The sequence below is a fragment of the Haematobia irritans genome, chromosome 4, assembly GCF_050003625.1.
Source record: "Haematobia irritans isolate KBUSLIRL chromosome 4, ASM5000362v1, whole genome shotgun sequence".
Lineage (NCBI taxonomy): Eukaryota > Metazoa > Arthropoda > Insecta > Diptera > Muscidae > Haematobia > Haematobia irritans.
This window is the reverse complement of record NC_134400.1, coordinates 43,221,540-43,233,753: the sequence shown is the minus strand read 5'-3', so window position 1 is coordinate 43,233,753 and position 12,214 is coordinate 43,221,540.

Here is a 12,214-nt window from a genome sequence, read left to right as displayed (position 1 = left end):
GTTGGCATTTCTAAGTATATCAAAGCCTCCCAAATTAGTTTCACAGCTTTAGGAAACACCGTTCGGGTTAGGTATCTATAGATAAATCGATTATTCGAATTTTTGGCACGAACGTCTAGAAAAATTTAAATCGATTATTAACCTAAAAATTATTGTAAAATCGATTTTATATTTTCAACTATTTCTTAATTTTGACTATGAAAAATCGATTTTAATAATTTATCTTTTCACATTCATTGGTTTCAATTGAATTGAAATATACCTGGGTAAGGAAAATCGCACATATTTCTTAATTTTATTTAATAGAATTTCATCATCAATAAGAATAAAAATTCTGTAAAGGAAATTCAATAACGTCCATCCAAGCTCCACATTTAATGGATGTTGATCAACGGATACTTCGGCTGTTAGACGAACTTCTAAAGAAGAGATGTATTTCACCAACATTAGAACAAGCAAATGTATGGACCGAGGCGCTCCCCAAGGAGTTCTATCACCCCTTCTTCGGAATATTGCTATAAACAACCTTCTGGTTTCCCCAGAAAACGAAAGGATAAAAGTAGTGGCCTTCGGAAATGCTGTGATTCTAACAGTCGGGGGAAAATTCCCATCCACAATTGGAGATATTGTACAAAGAGCCCTCCGGATGACTGAGAAATGGGCGAAAGAGAATGGTCTAAGGCGAAATCTTGCAAAGACAGAACTATTCCTGTACTGCAAAGATCGCAAAATTCCCAAGGGGCGTTCCTCTCCATCTAAGAGGTACTTCAATTCTCTGTAGAAATTAAATTTTGAAGAATTTTCTTTAGAAATATAATTTTGAGAAAAAATTATATAGAAAATAAAATTTTGGAAATATTTTCTTAGAAATAAAATTTTGGAAAAATTTTATGGAAATAATATTTTGGAAAAATTTCTATAGAAATAAAATTTTTAAAACATTTCTATAGAAATAAAATTTTGGAAAAATTTCTAGAGAAATAAAATTTTATAAAAATTCTCTATTGATATAAAATTTTGGAAAATTTTATATCTATAGAAATATAAATTTGCAAAATTTTTCTATAGAAATACAATTTTAAAAAAATGTTCTATAGAAATAATATTTTCAAAATACATTTTAAAATTTTGAAAAAAAAAAATCTATAGAAATAAAATGTTTCAAAAATTTTCTATAGAAATAAAATTTTGGATAAATTTTCTATAGAAATAAAATTTGGAAAAAATTATATAGAAATAAAATTTTGGATAAATTTTCTATACAAATAATATTTTGGAAAATTTTTCTATAGAAATAAAATTTTGGAAAAATTTTCTATAGAAATAAAATTTTGGAAAAATTTTCTATACAAATAAAATTTTGGAAAAATTTTCTATACAAATAAAATTTTGGAAAAATTTTCTATACAAATAAAATTTTGGTAAATTTTTCATAAAAAATTCTATGGAAATAAAATTTTGAAAAATTTTTCATAGAAAATCCTACAGAAATAAAATTTTGGAAAATTTTTCTATGCAAATAAAATTTTGGAAAAATTTTCTATAGAAACTAAATTTTGAACAAGTATATACGGCCGTTAGTTCGGCCAGGCCGAATCTTATGTACCATGGATTGCGTAGAAACTTCTACGAAAGACTGTCATCCACAATCGAATTAATCGGATGAAATTTGCTCCTCCAAGAGCAAATCTCGGGATCATTTTATATGGGGGCTATATATGATTACGGACTGATATGGACCACTTTTGGCATGGTTGTTAAATATCATATACTACCACCACGTACCAAATTTCAACCAGATCGGATAAATTTTGCTTCTCCAAAAGGCACCGGAGGTCAAATCTGGGGATCGGTTTATATGGGGGCTATATATAATTATGGACTGATATGAACCAATTCCTGTATGATTGTTGGATACCATATACTAACATCACGTACCAAATTTCAACCGAATCGGATGGATTTTTCTCTTCCAAGGGGCTCCGGAGGTCAAATCTGCGGATTGGTTTATATAGGGGCTATATATAATTATCGACCGATTTCGACCAATTTTTGCATGGGTGTTTGAGGCCATATATTAACAACATGTTCCAAATTTCAACCGAATCAGATGAATTTTGGTCTTCCAAGAGGCTCCGGAGGTCAAATCTGGTGATCGGTTTATATGGGGGCTATATATAATTACCGATGTACACCAATTTTTGCATGGGTGTTTGAGGCCATATACTAACACCATGTACCAAATTTCAGCCGGATCGGATGAAATTTGCTTCTCTTAGAGGCTCCGCAAGCCACATCGGGGGATCGGTTTATATGGGGGCTATATAGAATTATGAACCGATGTGGACCAATTTTTGCAAGGTTGTTAGAGATCATATGCTGACACCATGTACCAAATTTCAGCCGGATCGGATGAAATTTGCTTCTCTTAGCGGATTCGCAAGCCAAATTTGGGGGTCCGTTTGTATGGGGGCTATACGTAAAAGTGGACCGATATGACCCAGTTGCAATACCATCCGACCTACATCTATAACAACTACTTGTGCCAAATTTAAGCCGATAGCTTGTTTCGTTCGGAAGTTAGCGTGATTTAAACAGACGGGCGGACGGACGGACATGCTTAGAACGACTCAGAATTTCACCACGACCCAGAATATATATACCTTATGGGGTCTTAGAGCAATATTTCGATGTGTTACAAAAGGAAGGACAAAGTTAATTTTATAGAACAAAAATTTTGGAAAAATTTTTTATGACATTTTGGAAAAAATTTCTATAGAAATAAAATTTTGAAGAGTAACTTAACCAACAGAGGAAAACTATGTTTGCAAAATTTATTTGGGATATTTTTAATTTGGTAGATTTTTGGTAAAATTTTCTTCAAAATTAGGTAGATTATTTTTGGCACGAGTGGCAACCGTGATTTGGATACACTAGAAGGAGATGGTCATGAGACGCGTGGGGTCCACCTTGAAGTAATGCGAAAGCGGTTCCGAGGTGGTAATCATACCGTGCGGAAAGAGGGACGGGTGTTTAGCCGGAGACCGATACATAGGTGGACACACTGTCAGGTGCAAAAAGCATTTCCTACCCTTACCCGCAAAAAATGGAAAAAATGCTCTGCCATCTCTATCTCTTCTTCGTCCTCAAAAGTGTGAATTATTTTGTTTAGTGATCCATTATAAAGAGAAACTAAAATTGATACGAATTTAAAATTTTTAATGTAAATTCAATTAAAATAAGGAGAAAATCTCAATTAATGTAATACGTTGGTTCCGCTTCAAATACAAGACAGCCTATCAGGCGTTTTCTTTATGGTCAAGAAAACAAAACTCAAAGAAGATACTAAAATGAAGTCGAGATTTTGAAATTTTAATTAAGATTTCGTTTTATCGAACCGGCGTAAACAGGATCAAATGGAGTGCAAGAATTCATTGTCGATGGATGTAAAACCACCATCAACATTTACATCATTAGATTCACCGGCATGTGCAAAGTCATCATCATCATCGTCATCATGGACCACACGTGTGGTGTTTGTAGATACAAGGTGGAGGCATGTTGTAACGCATACGCATATACCCGTGGTCCTTTAAGGGATGCAACTATCAGCAACACATTAGACTTTATTTCCACACGGATTTCGATACAAACGGAAAGAAAAAAATTCTTCCTGCTACTCGCCAGTTAACAAGGAATGAAGTACATGAATCAACACAAAACTACAAGAATGTTTTTTCTTACTCCTCAAGTGGGGGGTATTTCCTTTGACGTTTTCCGATTTCAGTATTAAAACACCAAGAAATGGCAAAAAACTTGGAAGGCGTATTGATGGATGTCGAAAATGCATGTAATGAGCCGGGTGGGGAGAATGGTGGTGGTGGTAGTGTTGTGCGAAGACACTCAGGAACATACGTTGCGCTCAACCATATGTGGTCGTATGAATCTCCCCTGTGGTTACCAGGGCTAGGGTTCTATACACACTTGCCCATACACATGATTTTATGTGAGCCATAAATTTGATGGCTCAAACAGCAAGTGGTCAATCTGACACTACATCTTTTGCTGGAACACTACGGAGGCGAAATATTTTGGGTGATGAGATATGGTGGCAGGGAATGCAGTTGGATTTTCTAAATTTTTGGAATTTCAAAAATAATCAAAGGTTTCCTGAATTACATAAGCAACGAGCATAAATATATAAATTTAATTTAACTTAAAAACAAATTAAATTAAATTAGCAGGAGCGATTCCAATGATCTACAGGCGATTGTGCGGCAAAAGTTTTCCGAGGCTAAACAACAAGGGACGAAAGACATAATACCGAACATTCAACAAGAGATCAGAGATAGATAGCAGGAATGATGGAGGAACGAGACAAAGGGGAGATGGACACACCGTCTTACAACTGACACAGAGTTGTGTCGAAAGCGAAGATATGGGAAAGTAAGGTACTCTTTTGAAAGTATCTGCATCGTATGGGTAAATGCTGCGAACTGTAGCATAAGAGATAGCGGATGATGCCGAACGTACATTCTTTAGTGGGCAAAACAACGGGCAGCGCTAAAATATGAAATTGGACATGTATCTCCGAGAAAGTTTGGTAAAACAAGGATTGACACGGACACTACGACATGAGTAATGTAATTTGAATTTGAATTTGGATGTGGACTAGAAGGAGGTGGTCAAGGACCTCGCGGGTCCACCTCAAAGTAATGCGAAAGTGATTCCGAGGTGGTAATCATACCCCATAAGAAGAGGAATGGGTTTTTAGCTGATAGCCATTTGGAGTCCGGAACACGGGTGGACACACTGTCGGGTGCGTAAAGCATTTTCCTACCTTTACCCACAAAAAATACATTAAGTGAGCTCAGACTGCCATCGGAGACAGAAAGTGATGGATCATTTGTCGACCTCTAAGGTCAGCTTTAAAAATTAAGCAGCCACCAACCAAGAGCGTCAAAGTCTGAGGATGTGCTATATAAAAAGGCAAGAATATCAGAGGACGTCTTCGCGGCATAGCTACCGGATGCCGCCAGTTTAGTAGGCATGCCCCCACAAGTGTTCCCTAGAGGATTCATGCCCTATGGGCTCCCTAATCAAACACGGAGAATATAAGAACGGTATTGACACGGAATTACGAATATGGACTATGATTTGGACTATAGATCGGAAAAGAACCAACGAGCCAAAAGTTGTTGCACGCTCTGTGTCACGTAACCATTAAGTTGAAAATGTGGCTTCTGTTGATACGACATCCAGATTAGTGCCCGACCAGGCTCTGAACACAATTACCCATAAAATCGTATGTCAACCGCCGCGAGGCATAGGGGCCTCGAGGTAATTTTTATGGAAAACTACATTATCGGACAACAGATTGCGGCTCCAAGTTGGGACCCATACCAAATGAACGATAGACAAACAACTCAACTGATGGGAAAGTATTAGAGCTCTTTAGAAGCAGCTTTAGGATAATGCCGTCGCCGGTAAAAACGTAGCGTCCCACAAGAAAGTCAGAAGAGGAAGCCCTAGCTAAATGTCAGTTAACACTCCCCAAGATGAAGGAAGGGATATACAAAACGAAGTCTCCTAGAAAGACGATCTACTTGATGTTGGATGACCACTACATGAAAACTGGAAGATGGCAAAGAAAAAGAGGGAAGCCGGTATACCGAGAAGGATACATGAAAATCTTTCGGCAGATACTCCAACACTTCAGACCCCCGGACAAGCGAAGTGCATCCAGCCCTGGAGAGACAAGCCCTTTTGATGCGACATTCACATTAGTGTGCGACCTGGCTCTGAACACAAGTACCCACAAAGTCGTGTGTCAATACTTGCGAGGACCTCACTGCTTGCATGGGAACCCTCGGGGCCAATTCAAAGGACTATATTATCGGACACAGACACCGGCTCCAAGCTGGGACCCACACCGAATGAATACTCGGAACAGTAATTCAACTAATGGAAGATTATTAGATGGGGAGCTACCATCACTCTTTAGAAGCAGTTCTAGAATATTGCGATCGCCGGTAAAAATGACACGTCCCTCCAGCACCGTACCTACTAATGATGGAGAACGCATGACTTGGAACAATCGCCAAAACATGAGTTCATTATGAAAATGAGAAAATCGGAAGAAGAAGCCTTAGTTAAGTGTCAGTTAACACTCCGAGACAGACGATCTACTTGATTTTAGATGACCACTACTTGAAAACTTGGAAGATGGCAGAGAACAAGAGGGAAATCTTTCGGCAGATACCCGAACACTTCAGACCCCCAGGAACAAGCGAAGTATACCCAGCCCAGCAGAGACAAACATAGGAAAGAAGCTCAAAACGCTATGTGTCACGTAACCATTAAGTTGACAATGTAGGTTCTGTGGATACCATATCCACAACCCGCAAGATGAAGACAAAAATAAGGATGTTCAAATCGGAGTCTCAGAGATAGACGAACTACTTGATGTTTTCGGTAACTATCGAAAATCCTGGCAGAGAAAGTGTGGGAAGCCGGTATACCGAGAAGGACACGAGAATCTTGCGGCAGATACTCCAACACTTTAAACCTCCAAGAACAAAGGAAGTGTACCGAGCCCAGAAAAGGAAAGAAGCTCAAAATAGATCGAACAAAGTGTTGGCACCCACGGCTTCGAACATAAAGTTTGAAATAAAATAGAATAGTATAAATTAAAGCAAATAAACTAAATTAAACAGAACACAATTGAACTTGAATGAAACGAAAAATAAACAAGTATATACGGCCAGGCCGAATCTTATGTACCCTCCACCATGGTTGGCGTAGAAACTTTTACGAAAGTCTGTCATTCAAAATCGAATTACTTGGGTTGTGGTATCTTAAAACTTCTTAACATCGTTTTCTTAATTGTGAGTTAGTCCATACGTGGTATATATTAGACAAAAATGTTATGTATAGTTAAGTCTACAAATAATTACGAATCGATATGGACTTTTTGCACGGCATGTAGAGAACCAGAATTGAAATACGGGGGTCGCTTATATGGGGGCTATATAGAATTATGCACTTGATATGGACCAATTTTTGTGTGATTGGGGATCGATTTATCTGAGGGCTATATATAACTATAGACCGATATGGACCTAGTTAGGCCTGGTTGTTAACGGCAATATAATACTAGCACAATGTACCAAATTTCAACTCACTCGGATGAAATTTGCTCCTCCAAGAGGCTCCAAAACCAAATCTCGGGATCGGTTTATATGGGGGCTATATATGATTATGGACTGATATGGACCACTTTTGGCATAGTTGTTAAATGATATATACTACCACCACGTACCAAATTTCAGCCAGATCGGATGAATTTTGCTTCTCCAAAAGGCACCGGAGATCAAATCTGGGGATCGGTTTATAGGGGGGCTATATATAATTATGGACTGATATGAACAAATTCCTGCATGGTTGTTGGATACCATATACTAACATCACGTACCAAATTTCAACCGAATCGGATGAATTTTGCTCTTCCAAGAGCCTCCGGAGCTCAAATCTGGGAATCAGTTTATATGGGGGCTATATATAATTATTGACCGATTTCGACCAATTTTTCCATGGGTATTTGAGACCATATACTAACACCACGTACCAAATTTCAACTGCATCAGATGAATTTTGGCATTCCAAGAGGCTCCGGAGGTCAAATCTGGTGATCGGTTTATATGGGGGCTATATATAATTATGGACCGATGTGGACCAATTTTTGCATGGTTGTTAGAGATCATATACTAATACCATGTACCAAATTTCTGCCGGATCGGATGAAATTTGCTTCTCTTTGAGTCTCCACAAGCCAAATCGGGGGATCGGTTTATATGGGGGCTATATAGAATTATCGACCGATGTGGACCAATTTTTGCATGGTTGTTAGAGACCATATACTCACACCATGTACCAAATTTCAGTCCGATTGGATGAAACTTGCTTCTCTTAGAGGCTCCGCAAGCCAAATCGGGCGATCGGTTTATATGGGGGCTATATATATTTATGAACCGATGTGGACCAATTTTTGCATGGTTGTTAGAGATCATACGCTGACACCATGTACCAAATTTCAGCCAGATCGGATGAAATTTGCTTCTCTTAGAGGCCTCGAAAGCCAAATTTGGGGGTCCGTTTATATGGGGGCTATACGTAAAAGTGGACCGATATTTGCAATACCATCCGACGTACATCAATAACAACTACTTGTGCCAAGTTTCAAGTTGCTTGTTTCGTTCGGAAGGTGTTTCGTTCGGAAGGTACTTTATGGGGTCTTAGAGCAATATTTCGATGTGTTACAAACGGAATGACAAAGTTAATATACCCCCATCCTATGATGGAGGGTATAAAAAAACTCAATTGAACTTGAAAGAAATAAAATTAATAAAATTACAAAACAAAATAAAATATGTAGAATAAAAAAATTAAATAAAACAAAATGAATTGAAATTCAATGAAATAACAAATAAAATAAACTGAAATTTTCAAGCAAGTACCTACATTCGTGAGCAATTACATTCAATTATCAATTCAAATATTTTCACAAAATCTTGGAATTTTCTCTACGACATCCCTATCCGTAGAAGAGGAGAGAAAATCTATAGCAAGAAGTCGATTTTGATCATGGGGGATACCCATGGTTAAAGCCATTGTAATCACCTTTGAAGTCATCAAACATCATCAATTTAATCGTAAGTAAACTTAAAGCTTCTTACAAAGTTTTCTCCTTATATCAGGGTAGCTGCATGCCCAAATCAAGAACGATAGAACAAATTTATGAAAGTTCTATTCAACGATAAGGGAGTAAATTTTTTTTGGTGTTCCATTTGGGGGAGAAAGTAAGATTTGATATTTGTTCATCCACTTGCTTACTTCCGAGGTAGTTGAAGAGAACAAACGAAAAAAAGTAATTAAGGGGTGCTTAAGCTTTTACTTGTTTGTCATATCAGGGAAGGGGGGGGGGAATGATATGGGCATAGTACAAATATTCCCTATATATTTATTTGTGGGGCAGGAGTAAAGCAAATCGATACCTCATATGTTAGACAATGGCTCACAGGCTCTTAAAATGTGTGATAAGCATAAATAATTCCCCTTTTTATTTGTCATCATAATATGGACGATAAACTTTTATGATTTCAAATTAAAGATGTGTATTTGCAAGAATAGTTCAAGGATACGGAGGAAACTTTAAGGATATGATTACAGTGAATGTGATTGAATTTAAGATATAGTTGAACTTCTATCATTGCCTTGCCATGGCATTTTTACTATAGTTCAGCTAAGTTTTATACCCTCATGGAAAGTAAAAGTTATTTTTCGTGGATATGAACAGAATGGTACCGAAGAATTCACCTCGCATTTGAGGGAATTAATATTTTCCTTGAAATTAAGCATATTTGTCCGTCCGTCTAGATGGTTTCTATCATACTTTTTGAATTAGAAAACCAAATTTAAATCTTGCCATTTGTGTAAGAGATTGATGCAATACCAGGCTCAATATGAAACCAGGAATTCGAGACAAATTGACGTCTTCATTGAAGAATATTAACTTAAGTTTATATTAGTTGATATGTGACGTGCTCATCTGACTCCCATTTTCAGCTTTATTTAACCAACTATTACAAATTTGAAAAAGTCGACATTGGAGTTTAGCGATTATTTAGTAAACAGCCGAGTTATGACAACGTGACATTTTTTCCTGCGTTGTTAACATCACAGAGCTACTCACATATCTTAAGATTACCAAGGTCGAAATTGACTTCACCACCAATCGATTTTGGGGAAAAAAGGTCAATGTCGACTTTTGTAATCTTCAAATACGACTGAATGTTTTTTGAAATTAAAAGGGGAATACGATCACGGTTGCCACCGTTGGTAGAATTCATGAAGAAATGCTAGATTTTTTAATGGCTGTTAAATTGGTAGAATTCTTCCTCTCTAACTAAGAAAAATACTACTCTCCCACTAAGAGGTACTTCAATTTTTTATACAAATAAAATGTTGACACCATTGTCCGTATAAATAAAATTTTGACAAAATTTTCTATAGAAATAAAATTTTGACAATATTTTCTATAGAATTAGAGTTTTGACCAAATATTCTATAGAAAAAAATTTTAAGAAAATTTTCTGTAGAAATAGAATTTTAACAAATTTTTCTTGAGAAATACAATTTTGTCAAAATTTTCTAAAAAATAAAATTATGACATTTTCTGTAGTAATAAAGTGTTGACAAAATTTTCTATAGAAATGAAATTTGACAAAAATATCTATATGACTAAAATTTTGACAAAACTTTGAAAAAAATTGACAAATTTTCTACGGAAATATAAAATGTTGACAAATTTTCTACAGATATATAAAAACTTCTCTACAGGTATATACAATTTTGACAAAATTTTTTAAAAAAGAAAATTCTGACAAAATTTTCTAAAAAAGAAAATTCTGACAAAATTTTCTAAAAGATTAACCTCCATATTCATAAAAGTTAAAGTAAACTTTAATCCTACTATTACCATACGAATTCCATCCATAAACCGTCAATAAATTATTATGAATATGGGTATAAATGTTTACAAAAATTTCTAGAGAAATAAAATGTTGACAAAATTTTCTGCAAAAATAAAATTGTGACAAATTTTCTGTATATACAAAAGTTGCTTTAGTCAAAGCCGACTATCGAAAATCTTTTTTCGGGAGGTTCGAGTGTGATTTACTTTGGGTTTAGTGAATTGCCGGAATTTATTCTGATAATTGGTTGATAGTTTTGCTGCAAGTAGAAGATGCTGATGAGGACTGTGGTAATTCCGAAACGTGCGTCCATCCAACCATCTTGCAGTCTACAGGGTTTTGCCCAAATAAATTAGACAATCATACTTTTCCTCTGTTGGTTAAGCTACTCTTGTAGTTTAGTCAACACAATGATTTTAAGCTGAAATCAAAACAACAAATATAATATAACAAAACAAATGAATTAGAATTTAATAAAAATAGCAATAGAAATAAAATTTTGATAAAAAATTCTATAGAAATAAAATTTGGCAAAAATTTCTATAGAAATAAAATTTTTACAAAATTTTTTACAGAAACATAAGATTTTGACAAAATTTTATAAAAAATAAAATTTTAACAAAATTTTCTATAAAAATTAAATTTTTATGAACTTTTCTATAGAAAAAACAAGTAAGGAAAGTCTAAAGTCGGGCGGGGCCGACTATATTATACCCTGCACCACTTTGTAGATCTAAATTTTCGATACCATATCACATCCGTCAAATGTGTTGGGTGCTGAATATATAGAGGTTTGTCCCAAATACATACATTTAAATATCACTCGATTTGGACAGAATTTGATAGACTTTTACAAAATCTATAGACTCAAAATTTAAGTTGGCTAATGCACTAGGGTGGAACACAATTTTAGTAAAAAACAAACTTATTATACTCTGTACCACAGTAGTGGTGAAGGGTATAAAAAATATGGGAAACATTTAAATCTGAAGCAATTTTAAGGAAACTTCGCAAAAGTTTATTTATGATTTATCACTCGATATACATGTATTTTTGTCGAAATCAGAAAAACATATATATGGGAGCTATATTTAAATCTGAACCGATGTCAACCAAATTTGGCACACATAGCTACAATGCTAATTATACTCCCTCTGCAAAATTTCAATTAAATCGTAGCGAAAAATTGGCCTCTGTGGTCATATGAGTTTAAATCGGGCGAAAGCATATATGGGAGCTATATCTAAATCTGAACCGATTTCAACCAAATTTGGCACACATAGCTACAATGCTAATTCTACTTCTTGTGCAAAATTTCAACTAATTCGGAGCAAAAAATTGGCCTCTGAGGGCAAATGAGTGTAAATCGGGCGAACGCTATATATGGAAGCTATATCTAAATCTGAACCGATTTGGTTGATATTTTGCAATTTTTTCGAGACTGTTAAAATATTCGAATGTACGGAATTTGAGGCAGATCGGTTGATATACACGCCAATTATGACCAGATCGGTGAAAAATATATATGGCAGCTATATCTAAATCTGAACCGATTTTTTCCAAAATCAATAGGGATCGTCTATGAGCCGAAACAGGACCCTATACCAAATTTTAGGACAATCGGACTAAAACTGCGAGCTGTACTTTGCACACAAAAATACATCAACAGACAGACAGACAGA